The sequence below is a fragment of the Mesoplodon mirus genome, assembly GCF_964341445.2.
Source record: "Mesoplodon mirus genome assembly, contig: SUPER_3_unloc_1, whole genome shotgun sequence".
Taxonomy (NCBI): domain Eukaryota; kingdom Metazoa; phylum Chordata; class Mammalia; order Artiodactyla; family Ziphiidae; genus Mesoplodon; species Mesoplodon mirus.
The window spans coordinates 7271597-7293930 of record NW_028295818.1 but is presented as its reverse complement, the minus strand read 5'-3'; positions in this window follow the sequence as shown (position 1 = coordinate 7293930).

Below are 22334 nucleotides of genomic sequence, written 5' to 3'. Positions count from 1 at the left end.
CTTCACCTATATATTTTCTTGACTCTAAAGCCTGTCACTTTCTTGTTGATGTTATATACATATATAACTGTATACTACATTCAACAATTACATATATAATAACAAATTATGGCAGACTTTGAACTGGACCTTTTTTTTTCGGTACACGGGCCTCTCACTGTTGTGGCCTCTCCCTTGCGGAGCACAGGCTCCAGACGCGCAGGCTCAGTGGCCATGGCTCACAGACCTAGCTGCTCCACGGGATTTGGAATCTTCCCAGACCTGGGCACGAACCCGTGTCCTTTCCATCAGCAGGCAGACTCTCAACCACTGCACCACCAGGGAAGCCCTGAACTGGACCTTTAAATGAGTATGATTTAGACAGTAGAGCTTCCCTACCAAATGCAAATAACTCACTTGAACTCTCTTTTTTGTAAAGGACAGACCAATTCTTCCAAGGGGAATTCTTGAACTCATTAGATATGTGATATTCATTATAATTAGTTGCATTTAATACCACAGAAAGGACTTGATCAAAGGCTATTTTACTCTTTTCTCCCCACTGGATGATTAGCTAGGTTCATTTTTAAATGGAAGATATACTCTAGATATTTCAATGTAGGGCATCTCTTCCTTTCAAATCTCAGAAAGAAAGGTGTGCTTCAGTTTCCCTGCAGAAAGCTCTAGTATCTTGTCCCCCTTTTGAAAGAGGAATTAATCCTTCTTTCTCTATTGTTTTTAGTCTTCTTCCCTTCATCAGCAATGAGCCTCTTTATCATTTTTGTCAGCACAAAGAATAATTTTTCTCTTTCCAAGCCATTCAAAAATTATACACTATAATGTAAATGGGAAGAGCTTTATTTATAAAAATAAAACAGCTATGGCATTAGTTCTTAAAGAGTATAAAATTTTGATCCCTCATTCCAACAAAAAATCTTGTTAGCATTTAGGGTTCAATGAGAGGCAATAAACAAAAATGTTTTGGTGACTCATTTGACATCTTTACTAATAGGTTTGAATTCATACTGGTGAATAGCAGACATATTTGTGTTAGGCAATTAAAATTAAATTATATCTAGACATCTTTTAAATTACCATATTAACATTAACAAGTAATCTTAGAACTCATTTTGAAAGTAAAAGGAACTTTTATACTTTATAATGAAAAAATCAATAAAATGTGCCTTTATGCAGAGAAACTGTAATTATAATACCAATTAATGATAACTGGTCACTTTTTTATTGAAGTAGAGTTGACATACAATGTTATGTTAGTTTCAAGTGTTCAACATAGTGATCCAACATCTAAATACATTTGAATTGGTCACCATGATAAGTCTAGTAACCATATATCACCATACAAAATTATTACAGTATTACTGACTATATTCCTTACGCGGTAGATTGCATCCCCAAGACTTTTATTTTATAACTGGAGATTTGTACCACTTAATCCCCTTCGCCTATTTCTCTCAATCCCTTATCCCCCTTCCCCTTTAGTAATCACCAGTTTGTTCTCTGTATCTACGAGTTTGTTTCTGTTTTGTTTTGTTCTATTTTTTAGATTTCACATATATATAAGTGAAATCATACACTATTTGTTTTTATCTGACTTATTTCACTTAGCGCACCTAGTACTCTAGGTCAGTCCATGTTGTTGCAAATGAAGATATTTCATTCTTTTTTAGGACTAAGTAATATTTCATTATATATATGTGTATATATATATACCACATCTTCTTTATCCATTCATCTATTTATGGACACTAGTTTCTTCCATATTTTGGCTATTATAACTAATGCTCCAATGAACAGATGGGTGCATACATCCTTTCTTATTAGTGTTTTTGTTTTCTTTGGATAGATACTCAGAAGTTGAATTGTTGGATCATATGGTAATTCTATTTTTAACTTTTGGAGTAACCTCTGTACTGATTTCCATAGTGGCTGCACCAATTTACATTCCCACGAACAGTGCACAAGGGTTCCCTTTTTGATGATGGCCATTCGGACAGGTGTAAGGTAATATCTCACTGTGGTTTTGGTTTGCATTTCGCAGATGATTAGTGATATTGAGCATCTTTTCATGTGTCTTTTGTTCATTTGTATGTACTCCCAAAGCAATGTAACCCCGATCAAAATACCAATGGTATTTTTCACAGAATTAGAACAAATAATCCTAAAATTTGTATAGAATCATCCAAACAAACAAACAAAAAACCTCCAATAAACAAAGCTATATTGAGAAAGAAAAACAAAGCTGGTGGTATGACATGCACTGATCTCAGACTATACTACAAAGCTATAGTAATCAAAAGAGTATGGTATTAGAATAACAACAGACATACAGGTCAGTGGAATAGAACAGAGCCCAGAAATGAACCCCCAGTTATGTGATCAATTAATCTACAACAAAGGAGGCAAGAACATACAATGAAATAAAGACAATAAATGGTGTTAGGAAAATTGGACAACTACTTGCAAAAGAGTGAAACTGAATTATTTCCTTATACCATACATAAAAATAAATTTAAAATGGATTGAAGACTCACATTTAAGACCTGAAACCATAAAACCCCTAGGAAAAATACATTGTCATCGATCTTAGCAATATTTTTGGGGGTCTCTCTCCTCAGGCAAGGCCAACAGAAGTAAAATTAAACAAGTGTGATTATGTCAAACTGAAAAGCTTTTGCAGAGAGGAGAAAACATCACAAAATGAAAAGGTAACTTACTGAAAGAAAGATTTTTTCAAATGATATATCTGATAAGGAGTTAATATCCAAATTATCTAAAGAAATCATACAATTTAATATAAAAAACCCCCAAATATTCCAATTTAAAAATGGGCAGAGAACCTGAACTGGTCACTTTCTACAGTGTTTGATACAGTACTTAGATGCATTCTTTTTTCATTAGCCTTGAATATCAATACTCTTAACATCTCCGTTTATAAATGAAGAAATTAAGGAAAGGAGAGATAAATGACTTGTCTAAGGTACAAAGCTTATTACAAAAAAAGATTGTACTAAACCAGACCTCTGGATCAGATTCCTATACTTTAATCATTATGGCTTACTGCAGAAGATTAGAGACAGAATTTAACATTGAAAGCTTAGATTCCAGTTTTTAATGAGACTTCTTCACCATGCCTTTATGTCTAAGGGAAAAAATTCTGGTCTGGACTGCCATTAATGATAATACTGCTTTAGAGAAATGTTCTGGAGGGAAAGGATATTATTCAAATTTATTTTTTAAGTTTTTTTTTGGTTTGACTTTGTTTCTTAATTTTCTCATGCTAGGATGGGAGGGCAAACAAAACCTAAACTAAAAATACCAACTATACGTGTGTGTGTGTGTGAGTGTGCATGTACTTATAAGTATGAAAATACAACTTACAAGAAAAGGCAAGGCCAGAATCTATAAGGCTAAGGATTTTGACTTTATCTTAGATGCAAGAGACAGCAAATAAATGAAAAGATAGTTGTGTAGATACTAGGCTGTTCAAGTAGAGCAAAGGAGAAATGGTAGTGGCTAAGATGGTGGCAATGAAGATGAAGAGAAACATTATGTATGTGATGAGAAAGAGAGAGAGAGATGAGATTCCAGAGGACCTAATGATGCAATCTATGCAGAAAGTGAAGCAAAGGAAGGAATTGAGGATCATTCCCAGGTTTTTGCACTGAGTAAGTTTTTGTGTGAATCATGGCACCATTCACTGAGGAAGAAAAGATTTGCAGGATGGGACAGTTTGGAAGAAGGAATAATTGAAGTTTCATTTTAGACATTTTAGTTGTAGAGACGTCAAGAAGTGTTCCTCATATTTCTCCAATGAAAAGAATCACCTGGGGATCTTATTGAACATATGGATTATCACCTTTTCTGCTAGAACTTCTGGTTTCGTAGTCTAAGTTGAACACAAAGTACTGGATTTTCTCACACTGCAGAAGAAAAAAAACCACACTGAAGGAGGTGGGAAAGAGGTAACCTAAGTAACTTTGGAAAATAGTATTTTAACATACTGTAATTAACCATGAACAATATATACTGAAAGGCTAAAGACAAAAAGAAATGTACACATATATTGAACTTGTTAGTAAATTTATTTTTCACACGTGTACAGGTTAATGATTTTTAAATATTTTATGTGTATTCCAGAATTTAGCAAATGACTAAATAGACTGCAAATAATGAGAATCAGGTTTCTAATTGTTAAAGAGTGACAAATAAGGAAAGGATAAGGGAGGCTAGAATAAACCCTGTGGTGCTGGATTGGAATCAAGGTAGCAATTTGAATTCATATATCAATTTGAAGTTATATATATATGTAGATAGACAGATGATAGATAATGTGTGTGTGCACACGTGTGTGTGTATACACACACACCGAGATAGATAATATGAAAATAGAGATACTTGTATATTTTTATGTATTCGTATATATATTTTTAGCTCTCTCTGCTGAAAACACAGTGAGGTAGCTTGGATAGTGATAAATCCACCTCATACCAAGATTCTGGTTTCTGAATACCATTATTAATGCCAGGAACAAGAACTCCATGGAGAAATGACTGATTCAAGGCTGAGACAGAGGAAAGTAAAAGATGGGTCTGGAGCATTTTGTGGTGTCAGAAAGTAAGATATTACTCCAAAAATTGTATGGCCATGTAGGAAAAATATAGGAGACAGCTGGAAGGAGTACCAGTGACCAAATATGGAACACTTTGAGAAACAAAACTATTAATGATAGTAATAAATTTTAACCCGTAGAATAAAATAAATATCCACAAGTTCACACTGATGTATGTATATATATAAACAAATAACCAGATAAATACATAAATGAACGAGAAGAACAGCTCTTTCTTATACTCAAATTATAGTTAATAAATGTAGAGGGAATGATGGGAATAGAAAATGGACAGTCAACAAACACCACAGTAATTGGTGGAGTCAAAAATTATTGATGGATGCTAAAATTAGTATGGGAAAATTAAACAAGAAGCAGAATATTTGAACAATCTCAAATAATTACAAAGGGAAAAATGGTGATTTTGCAGCTATCATTATAACATTATATCATCAAAGATAGCAACCCCAGTAGTGAGACACACAGATTTGTTTATACCTCTAATATGTACTTAAAATGCCATAATATCTCTCCTGAAGTGTTCTTGTCAAGAAATACATATCCTCAGTCTAACCATGAGAAAATATCAAACAAACGCTATTTGAGAAAAATTCTACAAAATGACTGGCTAGGATTTTCCATTAGTTCAAGGTCATAACAGACAAAAAAAGACTGAGGAACTATCCTAGATTAGAGAAGAATGGGGAGATATGACAAGCAAATGCAATAAGCGATCCTAGATTTGAATCTGGACCACAAGACAATAGGCAATATTGGAATACGAGTCTATAAATCGTTAGTAGCATTGTGACAATGTAAACTTTCTGCTTTCAATAATTATACTCTAGTAATATAAAATGTTAACATTTGGGGAAGCTGAGTAAAGGGTATATGGGAACTCATACTGCTATGTTTGAAGTTTTTTGATAAATAAGATTTGATAACACAGTTTTATAAAAACTTAGTTTGGACATTTCTGAACCTCTTTTTTGTTTCCTTATGGAAGAAAGTTGCTTGTTTAGGGCTAATACTAATTCAATGGGGGTAAGATTTACACAGGACCAACCCTAACATTCATAGTGTGTGGCACAGGAAACAACTTTGAATGGCCATTTCAAGGAACAATATACTTAAGTGTATACAATGAGTAAAATGGATGAACTACACAAATTAATGAGTTGAAAAACCATAGAATCATAGAATTTTCTCACTGTAAAGGCTCTTACTTTCATAACTTTTCATAACGTTTCAGTTCCTATGGGTAAATACCAAAGAGCATGATTACTAGATCACTGTATGGTAAAAGTATGTTTATTTTGTAAGAAACTGCCAAGTATCCCACTAGCCACAAATGAGAATTCCAATTGTTCTGATTATCACCTACTTCGGTATTTCAGTTTTGGGATTTTAGCCATTTAAATAGGTGTGTAGTGGTATCTCATTATTGTTCTAATTCAAAATTCACTGATGACATCGAATGTGTAGCATATTTTCATATGCTTATTTCACATGTGTCTATTTTCTTTGTTTAACCATAGTAGGTTTGTTTTTTTTTTAACCAAGGCCTGCTAACTCTTGTCCTCCTGTGTCTATTGATGTTGTCTTTTTTCTTTCTTTCTTCTTTTTTTGAACTTTTGATCATTTAGTCTTTTTCCTGGTATGTCCAATTATTTTTTATATTAAAATTGGGAAGATACCTCCACATTCTGGATGTTGTTATCTTTCTCCTGAAAAGATTTACTATGGCCCATGGCAGACAGTTACTATAGGGACTGGAAACCTTAGTCCATTCTCAGTTTGAGCTCATTCAAAGATGTTTTTAAGTCTCTGTGAAGGGTGCTCTATTTTTGTCTTGGCCTTCCTCTACGGGTGTTGGTTGCCCTTTGGGATTACCATGTGAAAGTATGGATTCTCCCTATTCCCAACTACCCTTGTATTTGTTAGGCTTTAAATGTAATGGTTCCCGCAGCCCTGTGAGACTAAAGATACACTTAGCTTGTCATTCCATTAGTTGTAGCTTTTAGCTTGAGCTGTTGCCCTTTGGCTTCTGTGGTTATAGTCTTTTGAACTACTTGGCTTTTCAGTTCCTAGGCTGTACGATTTGAATCAGCAAATGCCCAAAGGAGAAAAGCTGCACCAAATGTCAAGCTTGCATCAGTGTTTCCCTTCTCTCCATAACTTGGCCCACATGTCTTGGTGTCTCTCTAACATTCAGATGCCAGCGAACAGATGTTTTCTTACTTTATCCAGCTTTTCTAAAATTTCTTTAGACTTCACCTGATCTTATGTTATTATTGAACTATCATCTCAATTACCCCGAGGAAGAAAATTTACAATTTTATGGGTTTTTTTTATTTTCTATATTACCTCAGTTTCTGTAGAGACCTTTTACCTCACTGTTTGCTCTAGTTCCTGTGTTACCAGTGAGATGGAGATAAGGTGGAGGCTAAGAATACTAGGGGGAAATCACTGATGAATGATATGTCTCATTCTTTTTGTTTTTCCTCTCCTTATTTATTACTCTGGCAGCCTACACCTGCCTTTCTTCATTTGACCCAGTTGCCCAAATAAGAAACCCACTCTGGTAAAGAGCTGAATTTACTCTCATAAATGTCTGCATGTTAAGATTAGCTAGATGATGAACACCATGCCAGAGTTCTTTGTGTGAGACTTTTGCAGACTTTTGTTAGCCCTTTAGTTTGCTCTTGCAAACACTGCTCAGATTGTTGAGGTTTTCTAAGATTCTGTAGGTCAAACCTCTCTACCTGCATAACAGATGAGACCTTCTCTCTTTCCTGACTTCACTTGTGAGAGGTTAGCCCTCGGTTCTTCTTTTTTCCCATCCAATCATAATTGTTCATGAATTCCAAAAGGCCCTCAAAGTATCTGTCGTCCCTTTCTCTCTTCTCTTTATCAACACTGTTAAATATTAACCATATATGTGCATACCTCTTTCTTACTTACAGTGGAATATTGGAAGGCTCGATCATTAAGTGTGAGCCCCACCAAACTAGTACTCATACAACACTCTCCTCCAGGCCAAAACTTTTGATATCCACTGGGTTTTTTATACTATCTTATATGTATCTAAATTTGTAATGATTTAGTTAATTCCTGAGTTACGTGACAATAAGAAATCAGTCAAATTAGCACTACAGAAGTGCAGCTTAGACCTAGGGACCAGAACCAAAGACCACAAAAACCTGTTAACCAATAAGTTTCACTTGTACTTCATGTTTAACAACTGCTGAGGGTGAATGGGAAGTGAGGGAAAAAGAGTTTAACTTCATATCACAGAAACTTGCACTAAAATGAAGAGGAAAATGACCCAGTTCCTGGTTCGTCACTGTAATCTGCTTCAATAAATAATAACAGCACACAAGGAAAACAAACACTATATGATAGGAACAATGGATAATTAATTACCAGATCAGGGAGGACAGATTACACTTGCTCTGGGATTTCATTAAAGAAGGATTCCAAAAAGTACTGGCTTCTTCTGAGAAGACTTCTCAGAACAGGTAGCATTTAAACTGAGTCTTGAACAAGTATATAGAGGGTAGGGAACAGGCCTTCCGGGCAGGGAACAGGCACAGTGTCAGGAACGGCACAAAGGCCTTATGGAATAGGGGACAAAACTGGCTGAACACAGGAGTGCTACGTGTTGGGGAATATGGGGGAAGGCTGGCTGAGGTTGGTTAAATGAAACATAATTAGACGGAAGAGATAGTAGGTGGAAAGACACATGGAAGACTGTGGAAAGACCCTGAAGATGGAGGTCACCATAATAATATGAAGAACTCAGTGGTACTTTGACACTGTATGAATGTCTAGGTTTAAAAAATCAGGAAAACACAATAAAAGAATAAACTACTGATATAATGATATGTAACCAGAGGCCAGATACCAAAGAATACACACTGTGTGTTTCCATGTATGTCATATATGGTGATAGAGGTCAGCTTAGGTGTTGCCCTGGGAGAGTATGGAACAGAAAGAAGTAACAGAGAATCGTGTAGGGTGTTAGAAATATTTTATAATATCTTGATCTGGTGTTGGATACATGGGTGCATAGAGATGTAAAAATTCAGTTATTAGCAATGCAGTTAACCTAGTAGAGTTTTTTTAATGTATGCGTACATTAAAAAAACTCTAGTAGCTTCATTAGGCTGTCAGTTGTATGAAGTAAATTTTGGTCAAGGAATAGCCAAGGTAGTAATGCAGTAATAAGTTATAAATGTATTCACTGTGCTCTAGAATGTCACAATTGGTATACAAGAAATATGTGTAAGAAAAAAGACAAATATTCAATACTGATGGTTGGATGAGCTGAAAAAATTAGGTCACTCTACTTTCAATTTAAGAACTTGGCCAGTGTTTGGATACGTTTGAACAAAGAAAAAAAAGAAATACAATTTTTATTACACATATGCTATGTATCAATCCGTGACTTATATTTTGACACATATAAACATGGGAAATATTGCACCTTGTAACTGAGACAATGAAGATGAGGGAGGTAGCTGGTTTTGACACTACAGGCTTAGAAAATCATCAGCTCACAATCTGTAAGAAGTCTTAAGTCGGAGGAAAAGAATCAAGAGGAAATAGTGGTAAGTGCCAGGAGCTTCTGGAAACTACATCAGATATGAAGACTCCAGGATTGTTGAGCTTTCTAAGAGTCCCAATGACTCAGGTAAAAACAGAGGGCTTAAAATTGAATCCTAGGGATATATGTATGCATATAGCTGATTCACTTTGTTATACAGCAGAAACTAACACAACACTGAAAAGCAATTATACTCCAATAAAGATGTAAAAAAAAACAAAACAAAAAAACTGACTCCTGCAAAGTAACAATTGTTAGGACAAACAGTAAAGAATTATAAGAAAAATAATCACATGCCTGTCCCAACAGAGAAATATCCTAAGCTCCATCTCACCATTTCTCCGATTGGCCTTTCACAAAATACAGTCCCATCAGCTGAATATAGGTTTGTCAAGTAACTGTGAGTAAGACTGAATTAAACAAAAATAAATCAATTCCATCCTCCAAAACTTTTCAGAGTATGTAATGTAACAAAGTAAAACTTGAATTTCATGTCAGGATGTAGAGTACGGCTCTTCCCAAATGCTTCTGTCTTGTAACTACATTAACATCATCTAAAACCAGTGTTCTGCAGGACAGAGATTGTGAAACACTGCTCTCATCATGTAAGATATCAAGTCCTTCTGAAAATCCATTCTTCCTTCTGCCCTTTCTCGTGTTGTCCCTGTCACCTGGAATGTCTGTCCTAAGCTCCACCTGCCAAAACCCTACCCATTTTTAGGATCCACGAGATAATAAAAGGCTTATATTACTAAAAGGCAGAGAAAGAAATCCCTTCCTAGGGATCTATATTTCCTTCCTAGGGAAAAGAAAAATTGTAAAGTATATCACAATGACCTTAAATCTGTGAATATAACTATGTTGTGTTACTTTGAGTTCGATAAAGGTCAATGTGCTACAATATACATGGATATGAATGTTTGATCTCTTACAAGTAGAACTTACTGATAACTTTCATCATGAGCGAGGTTAATGATTAAGGGAGCCATTGTATTTGGCTCAGCCCTTATAACTAGGGAATATTAAAATTGGAAAGGTCCCTAGATATTAGCAAATCTATCCACCTCATATTCTAAGTATGGAAACTGAGACCTTCATAGATTGGATATTTATATTAACAAAGGAAAAGGATATAAGATATTGGCAGACCTACCTTTTAGATTAAGAATTTTGAGATTTTTATAGAATACTAGGACATTATGTCCACTGATATTGAGACAATGTGTTTCTTAGTCATCATTTTCTATTGCACTGACCAAGCGAGGTGGCAGTCAGTAGTTGTACAAAGGGAAAAAGAGAACTTTAGGAACTCCCGATTTATATATGCAGGGAAATTCATCATTCATGTTATTTAAACTAACTGGATGCAGTTTATCAGCTACATTGAGGAATGCTGAAGTGAAGTGTCTATACAACTAACATGTTAGTTTGTGTCATGACCTCCCTCTTGTTCAAGTGAGTTAATGGTTAGCACTCAACTAGGCACTTAAGAGTCCATTATAAATCTGGACTAAACTTTTATTTGTGGCATCTTTATTCTTCTTTGCTGCCCTTAGGCAGAATTAACCCTCTTCTGTTTGGTAAATTCAAGTATTAAACAGGGCTAAGGTTTCACAAGTTCTTTGGCCTAAACATGGGGGTAAGGGAGACCAATGAGCTGGAGTACTTCTAGGTTTAAGAATGGTCAGATAGAGGAAGAAGAGTCTTATGCCAGAGGTGAAAGAAGACTGATTATATTTACCTATTTTTTAAAATTAAAACCCTTTTCAATGTTCTCAAGTGATCAGGAAGTACATGGGTATGCCAGGAAGTAAGGGAGTCAAGCAAGAATATTCTCTCAGAGTTTGTGGATGGCAATGAAGAGGAAAGGAAGATAGAGTCAATCCTAGAAAAGGTTTTGGTTGGCCATAATAATGAAGTCAAAAGGAGAAGAAAAAGAAGAGGAAGAAGAAGAATGACACACACAATGGGAAAGAGAAAGCAAGAATAGAGAAGCGAAAGGGAGAGTAGAAAAATGAGACAAATTTGGGGAAGGAAATGAGGAAGAAAACTGGGTGAAAGAAGGAAGCACTGATGGTAGACCACTTGACACTCAAACATTAACACGATGCACATTTAAGATGTACCATCAATGGCCATGGTCATTACCCTCAAATAGTTTACAGTATGTGTTTCAAAGACATTTATAACTTGAAAATGCCATTAAAATAAGTGCCAGGGTATAAGTGTTCATGGAATTATATGGGAGAATAAAAAGTCCCCCGTCAAAGAGCCTTCTGAGATATAGGAAAAAAAGGAAAAACTTAAAAAGCATAAGACTCTTCTTATTTTCATTTCCAATGATACATCCCAATCTTGATGATCAATCAGCAATTTAAATGTCAAACATAAACACAGTATTTTATGAGCTGCTATGCAGTATGCTATACTAGAGCAATAGAACAGAGAGGACCTCAAACCCTCTGTTCCCTCAAATTGAAAGGCACGCTTCCTGACCCCTCCAGACCACTACTGGACACAGGGAACACACACTAATGTTTCAGGACCCCAACCAGCAGTCACCTGCTTTGTGATTACTTCCATGACACACCCTCACCAACACCACTGACTTTCCTGCTCCTACAGGACATGACATATATTTCCTATTTTAACACATACCACAATGCATTATGATTGCAGGTAGATGTTCTAACAACTTAAAATAGAATGATGACTTTTTTGCTCTTTACATCTTGTTATTTCCCTACTCATAATACTTCTTGAAGAGAAACAATAAAAATATAAACAAACACAAAAAACAGACAATATACAAAACGTGTGCTTTGCACGTTAACACAAACTTAAGTAAAACTAGTTCTGACAGTATCCAGAATGACAAAATTTCATGGTACAAATGAGAATGGACCAAGGTTTGAGCAGGTACAGGAGACAATCCAGGCATGACCAACACCAAGAAAAGGTAGACAGGAAGTAACATGGTGTGTAGGAAATCACGAGACCAGTCTGATGGGAAGAGACATAAACAAGACTGAAACTCACTTTCTAAACCTCCATCTCCAATTGGACAATTCGCAAGACACAGGTGCACCAAAGTGGCCAATTTATTCAATCCCTTTAATATGGAGGAAGAGTTTAAAATTTTACTGGTTTAATTTGCCCCAAAAGCAACTATCAAATGTTGGCAGGACACAATGAAGGCTTACCTTTGTTAACATAGTTAAGCCTCTCTCTCTCACAACTAGCCCACTTAGCTCCACGTTCCTTAGCGCACCCGATGCACTTACACAGCGTTTAAGAGCTTTACACAATTGGAAGGTCACATCTTTATTTCTTTTCACAGGAACACGACTTCTGTAAACTTTATTTCTGCCAGAAGCTAAAGCAAAATTATTGTAAAATAAGTGATTTAAAACACACATTTTATCATTAAAAAGCATTAAAAAAAAGCATCTGCTCTGTGCTAAGGATTAGAAACAACTCCTGCCCTTAAAGCCTTCATTAAGGGGGGACATGTGTAAACTCAAAATTTCAATCACATGAGATAAAGAAACATAACCTTTAAGAACAGAAGTGCCTATGGAGGCCAAATGTTATATCTAAGTGACGGCTTCATGATAACCCTGAAGTACAGCCTAGAAAGATGAGGCTATGCAGAGTTGGAGTAGGAGGTGCATTAACTGCAGAGGGAACATCTGTGAAAAGACACTCAAGCCTGACACCTGCTGGGCTCTGTAAATACTGCAGGTGGGGATGACTAAAGACCAGGGGTCCAAGTGTGAGAAGAGACAGAAATAAAAATAGAGATGTTGGCCCAAGCAAGCCTGGGAGAGAGCATGGCTTGTATCCCACAGGTGGTGAGGGCTGGGGCTACCACTGGCTGAGTAAGGGTGCCTCCGCTGATAAGAAAAAGGCTCCCCGCTGCTGAAGGACCGACTAGATAAAGGGAGTGATCACAAAACGCTCCCCTTCCTCAGGGCCACAGAGCCCAGGAGGCTTGACCGAGCACAGTTCAGATTATAGGCCTCTGTGCAGAGCACACGCTGGGCGGCTAGTATGCAGTAACTCTGTGTGGGCAAGCCATTAGCAGCATTATTTTAGGCATATCTTGTCATGTTAGAAGATCACTCAACCCGAGGAGGCAGATGAACTTAGACGAACTGAGACCAGGGGCCGCGAAACCACCTCGGAGTTTCTACCATAGCCGGGGAAAAAGGTAATGTGGATGAAGAAGCAAATTTAGGAGGAGGCCAAAATTTACAAGCTAGACCCACTGGATGAAAGTCATAAAGAAAGTTCAGTGAAGGAATTCTGAAGAGAATGGGCTCTGCATTTTTCTTACAATCAATGTAAAATATTAGGCAAAATTAAGTACAGTGGCTTTTAAGGTCCCTTTCAGCTCTAGTATCTTTTGATTTCTAACTTATTACTCTGGTTAATTAAAGTCCCTTCAGAGGTACAAAACAGTTCCTACACCTGAATGGGATGCAAAGAATAATCTGACTTCTCTTCACCAGGGGATGAGTTGAACTGTCCTTGCAGAAGAGGTAACACATGGTGAGAACCCCAGATCCTAGAAAAGGGCCAGGCACACGATAAGTATTCAGCTTTTTGAAAACAAATGAACAATCATTTCCTCTCCTACACCTTCACACCCTTTCTCTGTTGGCTGCTTTCTTTCAGCTTATAAACTTCCTCAATATACCCACTTAAAAAGCCCTCAGACCTATGATTCTTTGGATCTTCTTGTGGGTAACCTAAGTCTCTCCCATGCCTTCAAACACCTCTCCTCCCCAAAAGCCCAGATATGAACCTTGGGCCCAGACCTGTCTACCAGGCCCCTCTAAAGCACTGAAGATGAAGTAAGATCCTCTCACCACCCCCAATACCTTCCTACTGTGCTCTGTATCTCACAAAAAGATGCAGCTGTAAACTGTCACCCACGCTTGCTGCCCTCCCTTTTCTAACTGGTCACCAGGCCCCACCCATTCTCTCTCAGATCTGCAAAATCCAGTCCAACCTTTTATAACTTAAGTGGGAACCTTAGATTACAATTCACCCTGCACCCAATCAAGTGCCTTGCACATGGAGGTCCGAGTGAGTCTCTAAACCAGAAGCCCATCTCACTGTTCTTTAGGGTTTCCCACAGCCTTCAGGATAAACATCTAAACTTGTGACAGGACAAACAAGGCCCCCTTCTCTTGGGCCCCACTAAGTTTCCAGTATCAACTCTCATTTCTTTCCCAAACCCTGAGTTCCAGTCCTATACCTTAGTTTTGCCATATTTTCTTATATTTCTCAAACTTTGACACACACTGCTCCCTCCTGCCACCCCAGGAGCTTCTACATATCCTTAGAAAGGATGCCACCTCCTCCAAGAAGCCTACCCTGAACTTTCCCTTCCAAGATTCTGTGCTCTGCAAAGGGGAAAGATCAGGGGGAGTTTGGCATTAACATAGACACACAACTCTATATAAAATAGATAAAATATAAAATAGATAATCAACAGGGACCTACTGCATAGCACAGGGAACTCTACTCCATATCCTGTAACAAACTGTACGGGATAAGAATCTGAAAAAGAATGGATACATGAATAACTAAACCACTTTGCTGTACACCTGAAACTAACACAATATTGTACATCAAATAACCTCCAATATAAAATAATAATTAAATTTTAAAAAAAGATTCTGTGCTCTGTAGCACCAGAACTCACTTCTTCCAGAGCACTGACTACTGTGCTTGTGTTTACCTGCCACCCAGTAGAAGGGGAGATTACCTAGGGCAGAAGCATCGTCTCCAGCAGCCCTTGGTTCTGACAACTCATTCAAGTGCCAGGCTACTTTACACACATAACCTGCTTAATTAATTCTAAGAACCCACAGAAAGAGTGGTTTTTAATGTCATTTTACAAGTGTGGGGATTGCAGTTCAAAAGTAACCTGCCCAGGCCACAGACAGCATAAGCCCTGGAATTCAAACCCTAAGCTGCCTTCACACTGGTGCTCTTTCCACTATATGATACGACTACTGAAAAACAGATTTTTTTTTTCCTGAACCCTGTTTTAAAGGAAAGGAAATGAAGCTGGGAGATACCAATTTCCTAATCGCTTTGGCGTGTACCAGGCAAAGTCGTTCAACAGACAAGGTAACATCTGTGGAACAATTAACGATGCTCTAAACTGTCCTAAGTGTTCTACATTGTAGGGTCTACAAACATTAACACAGTGCGACCTTGTAACCTCCAGAGAGAGTGAGTCCTGTTCAGCCCATGCTACAGATGAGAACACTGAAACCTAGAAGCCTTAAAGCACTCGGCTGGGGTCACCGAGCCGGCAGGAGTCCTAGGCCGCATGCCTCATCCAGTGCACACACACCTGGGCACTGGGCACCGGTTCTAGTGCCCACCCTCCACCTTGCACCATCTAAAACCCCGCTTCGCAGCGCCCACATGAGAGCCCCTGGAAGCGGGAAGTACAAAGCTGTCTCAAACAGATGAACCAGTTTGCAGGGCAGAAGTTGAGACACAGATGTAGAGAACAAACGTATGGACACCAAGGGAGGAAAGCCGCGGGGGGGTGGGGATGGTGGTGTGCTGAGCTGGGCGAGTTGGATTGACATGTATACACTGATGTGTATAAAATTGATGACTAATAAGAACATGCTGTATAAAAAAATAAAGTAAAATTCAAAAATCAAAAGAAAGAAGAATACTGTCTACTGTCCTCCACGCCCCTTGGAACACTCACTGTAAATATCCAGGAGGTGCTTGCAGAATGAATGAATCAATGAACAAACAAGCTCACTCATTTCAAACGTGCAGTCACATGCATAATCTGACCTTCTGAGAAGTTAAGCTTCTGGAAGGAGCCCATTTTCTTAATGTATTCAGCATCGAGTCATCACAAAACATGAACTCCTATAAAGTACTACCCCCTCACCTCCCATGAGAGAGCAAAATTCCTCAGCAGGGAAATGGGAGGGTAGCAGACATTACCCGCAAACTTTAGGAAGGCTGCGGCTCACTGAGCACTTCATTAGGGCCCCTGACCGCCTGCCTGGTAGTAGGACAGACACACCAGGAACGGCTGCTGACCGGCAGAAAGAGCGCCCGGCCACGCAGGCAGCACACCCCGCACCCTGCCAAGCGAGGTCTGGCCAGCAAGGGAAAGACGCTCTCCACTTCAGAACCACCCACCACTAGAAAGCCAGGTCCTGCCAGGGCCTGGACACACGAGGCCTTCCTTACAAGGGTTACAAATCTGTGGCCTTGCTCTGCTTCGAATAAAAGACAGTGATGGGGACAATGTGACCATCTCCAGATGAACTTCCAACTTCGTTTCAAGTGCCTGGGTGCTGGGTCACAGTGGATTTCTAAACTCTTCCAATATTCAAAAATATCAATTTCTAAGATGCAGGAGAGTTGTTAAACACACACTTAGCACAGACCCCAGTCCCACTCCTGAGTATTTTCTCAAGTGAGGTAAAAACCCAAGTTCACATGGAAACCTGCCCTGGGATGTTTACAGCAGCTTTATTCCTGATCCCCTCAAAAGTGGAAACATCCCACAAGTCCTGCCACCTGCAGGCGAATGGACAAACGGAAAATGGAATACAACACAGCCAGAAAAAGGAGTGGCTTCTCATACCCGCAACAGCAGGGATGACGGACTTCCCTGGTGGTCCAGTGATTAAGACTCCACGCTCCCAATGCAGGGGGCCCGGGGTCCATCCCTGCTCAGGGAACTAGATCCCCCACGCCGCAACTAAAACATACTGCACGTGGCAATGAAGATCCCATGTGCCGCAACTAAGACCCAGCACAGCCAAGTAAATACCTAACTAAATAAATATTTAAAACAACAACAACAAAAAAACAAACCCGGGAGGAATCTCGCATAGGTTTTGCTGAGCCAAAGCAGCCAGAATCAAAAAGCTACATGCTGTTGTTCCGCTTATCTGACTTTCTGGAAAAGCCAAAACCTTAGGGACAGAGAGGAGATTAGTGGCCAAGAGGCTAGAGGCACCCTGGCGCCAAAGGGCAGCAAATGGGATGACAGGATTGCTCTGCCGCCTGATGGCGATCAAAACTCCTACAACTGTGCACTACAAGTGAACTAGGCTTCACAGCTACTAAGGACACACAAATTATTACATTTTGAAAAATGCGCCAGCCAGCCACCCCGTGCATGACAAGTGCAGTAAGAGGGGCGGGGAGGCGAGGCAAGTGGATCAGCTGGAGTTCTGAAGGTTCTCCCCACTTTCAGTTTCCCTCCCCTGGCATGTCTCCCCGCCCGGCCCACTGCTGCTCAGCCCGCCCACCCGGGACACCCGGAGTTACCCAACCGGAAAAGCCAGAGCCCAGGCTCAGCCACGCCTCCAGGCACAGGAAGGGCAAAAATAGAAAGCGCCAGTGCGCAGTGGAGGGCTGGAAACCCTCGGACCTCAGATAACTGCGGAGAACCGGGGCTCGGAGTCAACATCGGCTCCCAGGCGGTCCCAGCGTCCCAACCCCGACCCCGGTCGCGACACAGTTTCCACAAAACTGACACACACGGAGCCCGCGCGAGGGGCGGGTCGCGCGGGCTTCCCCGCCGGGTCGCCTGGAAGCCGGTCCCCCGCAAGCTGAACGCACGAAAGGGCGCCCGCTGCGCTTTCCCTCTGGAAGGTGGGCTGCGGGGCCCAAGCGTAAACCCTGAGACAAGGTACACGCACACCACGCCGCCACAGGGGACGAGAGGCCGGGCGCCCACCTGGCCGGACACCCTGCATTTCTGGAATCACCGGACTTCTGTGTAAATTTCCCTTTGGCGTTTCATTTTCCAAAGGCCACTCAAGATCAGGGGATGGAACGCCTCCTCTCCAAGTGTCCTGCCAGCCCACCCACTCAAGATCAGAGGGACAAAATGCCTAACTAAAACAAATCAAAACAGAAACACAAAAAACTGGAGAGAGGGAGGAAAGGGTGCCCTCAAAAATAAAAAAAAACCTAAGCATGTTGACAGCGCTAAGAATAAACTACCAGGAAACAGAGTACCTACATGTCAGATCCTAAAGTACAGAAGGGCAAGCCCGCTGGCAGTCCAGGCCCGGGGGGACAGGGGTCCCCAGCCCTGCAGAGCCAACCGCAGACCGGCTCGGGCGCCCCTCGGAAGCGCGGTGTTCCCGCGGCCGAGTCTGCGCCCCCAGCTGGCGCCGGCTCCCCTCTGCCCACCCTGCGCGCGGGGGCTGGAAACGGCCGCGGAGAACCACGGCGGGGGGGGGGAAGGGGGGCTCCAAAGAAGGTCTGGCGACTCGAGTCGCTCCGTTTCTCGGTGGGCTCAGCGCGCGCCATGGGGGAAGAGGGGCGGGGGTCAGGGAGGAGGGGACGGGTGGCACTTACGTAGACCTGAAGCGGCCACAGGCAGACGGTGGGCTCGGCCCCCACGAGCGACTCCAGCCTCAGCTCCAGCTTCTCCGCCATGTCTTCGCGCGCGGCCCCCGCACCGTTCTAGTCTGGCGGTTGGGGGAGGGGCGCGGCGCCGCCGGCGGGGGCGGGGCAAACGGGCAGGCGGGCGGCTGAGGGGAGGGGGCCTGGCCTGGGCCTCAGCCGCCGCCGCCGCCGCCGCGCTCCCGTCCGGCCCCCGGCTACCTCTTTGTGGTCACAGGCCCCGGGCCTCCAGCGCTGCTGCAAACTCGGGCCGGCGTGAGGCGAGCACAGTGAGCCGGGGGCCGGGGCGAAACACTCAGGGCGCGCGCAGCCCACCCCGTGGACTCGCCCGCTCTCACGACGCACGCACGCACGCACGCACGCACGCACGTCTTCGGCTGCCCCCGGCCACCCCCACCAGCCCGAAGTGGGGACCCGAGGAGAGCCCTCGGGGCCTGGTGTGGCGGGTTCGACTCCCGCCCTTGAGGTACCGTGACACACACACCCCCCTCCCCCCCAATAAGAAGACTATAATTCCTCATTAAATATGACAGCCGGAATCCCGGCTTCTGTTCACAAAAATGCCGTGTATTTAGCCTATGCTAGGCACCAGACCGCGGACGCTCAGTACTGGCAAAAAAGGAAATGCCCTGCCCTCATGGCACTGCCATTTTAATTGGAATAGTGGTGACAGTGGTCAAGGGAGAAAATAAAGTGTCATCGTCGCCACGGGGATGGTTAATCTCATGTGTGCACTGCGTGGGGCCCCGGCAACCACAAACATTATTCCAGATGTGGCCAGGAAGGTATCTTTCGGAAGAGATTAACACTGAAATTGGTCCATTTTGCGTAAAGGAGATTGTCAATGCCACGGTGTGGGTGGGCCTCGTCCATCAGTTGAAGGACTGGAGAGAAAAATGAGGTTCCTTAGAAAGAGGGAACTGTTCCTCCAATGGCCTTGGGACATCAGCTCTTCCCTGTGTCTCCAGCCCAGAGTCCTGCCCTGACTTGCCTGCCTCACGGTCACGAGTCAACTCCTTAAAACAAAACTATATATGTAAAAATACTGAATATACACAAGCCTATTAATTTGTATATGTGTGTATACATATTATATATGTATACACATGTTTATATGTGCGTGAGTTTGTAGTATATGTGTAAGTACTATATACAGTATACATACAAGCCTATATGTGTGTGTATATATTGTATGCATGTATGTATGTGTATATATATAGTATACATATTATAAATGTGAACATGCTGTATATATACACACACCCATATATTGATATATGGGTGTGTGTATATATACAGTATATGCACACTGTATGTATGTATGTATACAGTGTATATTTATATATAGGTGTGTATATATGTTGTATACCTGTATGTGTATACGTTGTATAGGTATTATATGTATATATGTATATACTATATATAGACACATTTGTGTATGTATTTATATGTGTATTTACATGCACATATTTACATATAAGTGTGTATGTGTGTGTATACATTGTGTATATATCTTATATATATGATATATGTATATATACGATGAATTTATATATACAATACATATATATTTTTATGCTACATGCTTTTATATGTAGGTGTATATGTGTGTCTATATGTGTGTGTATGTATTGCATATATTATATATGTATGCATACTATATATATATATACACACCTAAATATCTTTGTATGTGTGTATATATGTATGATATATATGTACCTAGGTGTCTATTGCATGTTATACATATGTGTACATACTGTATATATATAAACTATGCATTTTATGTGTGTATGTATAGTGTATATGTATGTGTGTAATGTATATGTGTGTATACATACTGTATATATACAAACTGTGCATTTTATATGTGTGTATATATGTGTGTGTGTTGTATATACTATATGTGTATATGTCTGTATGCATACTGCATATATACACAGCTGCATATATTTGTATACATGTACATATGTATGTGTGTGTGTATATATACACACATAAACCCTATGGATTCTGTTTGTCTGGAGAACCCTCACTGATACGGACACTTATGACAATTGAGCACCTGCCCTTTGCCAGCCAGGGAGCCAAACACTTGTCTTTTCGGTGTCTGCCTCAAGTGTCACAAGTCCCGGGAGGGAAGGTGATGCCACTCCTACCAGTTGACGTGCCTCAGGGTCAGAGAGGTGCACAGCACGGGGGGCTGGAGCCTGGTGGAGCCCAGGTGGAGTTCTAGCAGCAGTACAGCCTAGCAGTCCCACTTCCCCGGGTGCTTCTCACAAAGACGCCGAGGGAGAGACTGGGTCTGAAGGAGGGGATGAGGAAGCTTCCGTGGGTCCGCAAGCCCAGACCAAGGCTGACTCGTCAAGGGTGTTAGAGGTCAGGACTGTGGTTACCCTGGGGGTGGGGTGACACAGAGCCATTCCCATTCTGAAAAAGTATCCATTCTGCTCTTGTTTGTATGTTTACCCCCTCCCCCAAATCTTTTACAAACAGATTCTCTTGGCTGCTGGGAGCACACACAGGGAAGTTGTGTGTGAGAGGGTGCAGTCCAGGGGACAGGGAGGATAAGACCCCCACCCTTAGGGCCAGGAGTGGCTCAGCTTTGTGAGCTAAGGATGGCCCTCGAGGTCCCAGAGAGAAGAGTCCCTACTCCGTCCCTGCTCTGTGCACCCCATTCCCAGCCTGAGAAACCCAGAGCCACCCACACACACACACACACACCAGGGAGGAGAGCCAGTCACCCTGGCTCACGGGCTGCGGCTCCAAGACTCCTGGCACTAGGAGCTCACCTTTCATGCCCTAGGACAGGGCCAGAGCTGTTGTCTCGGGAAACTCTCTGTCTCTCGCCCGCCCTCCCTCCCTCCCTCCTCCGCCTCTTCCCCTCCCGCTCCAGCTGGCCTGCCCTCCACCCTGCATTTCTACACAGGATGGCTCACAGACAGCTGCTCCCCGTGTCCACCCACCACCATTCGATGGATGTCAAAGCAAGCCCTGGGGACTTCCCTGGAGGTCCAGCGATTAAGACTCCGAGTTTGCACTGCAGGGGGCGCAGTTTCGATCCCTGGTCAGGGAAATAAAATCCCACATGCCGCACGGCACGGCCAAAAAAATAAATGAATAAAAAATAAAGTGATAGTGATGAAACAGCCCTAGTGGTGCTAGGATGGGACGTACAGCTCTATGGTATAGAATAAAGGTCCAGAAAGAGATATATGAGAACTTGATATGACTGAAAGTGGGGAAATTAAGGAGCTTTCAATAAATGGTGTTAGGACAATTGCATATCCATGTGGGAAAAAGTAAATTAGAGAAAAAAACAAGCAAGCCCTGGTCAGGTGTGACCTTGGGCCCAGGGCCATTGGCACACTTTGTCGTGTGGGATGTTCTTCCTTAGACTCCTCCCTCCCTCCTGTGCCACTTTCCCTGCCAGGTAAAAAACTCTGCCTGGTCAATAAGACCCTAGAGGTCCTTGGCCATTGTTATTGCAGTTGGAATTGTTACTGTGTTTACATAGGATGACCAACACCCGCCCCCAGTTTGCCCAGGACCGCTCAGGTTTGAGCGCTGGAACTGTGGGGAAACCCTCATTCCCGGGGAACCCCAGAAGGCTGGTCAGCCTATTTAGGACGGATCTCTCACTTGATCTCCCAACCCCCGAGAGCCAGAAAGGGAATCTCCCCCCTC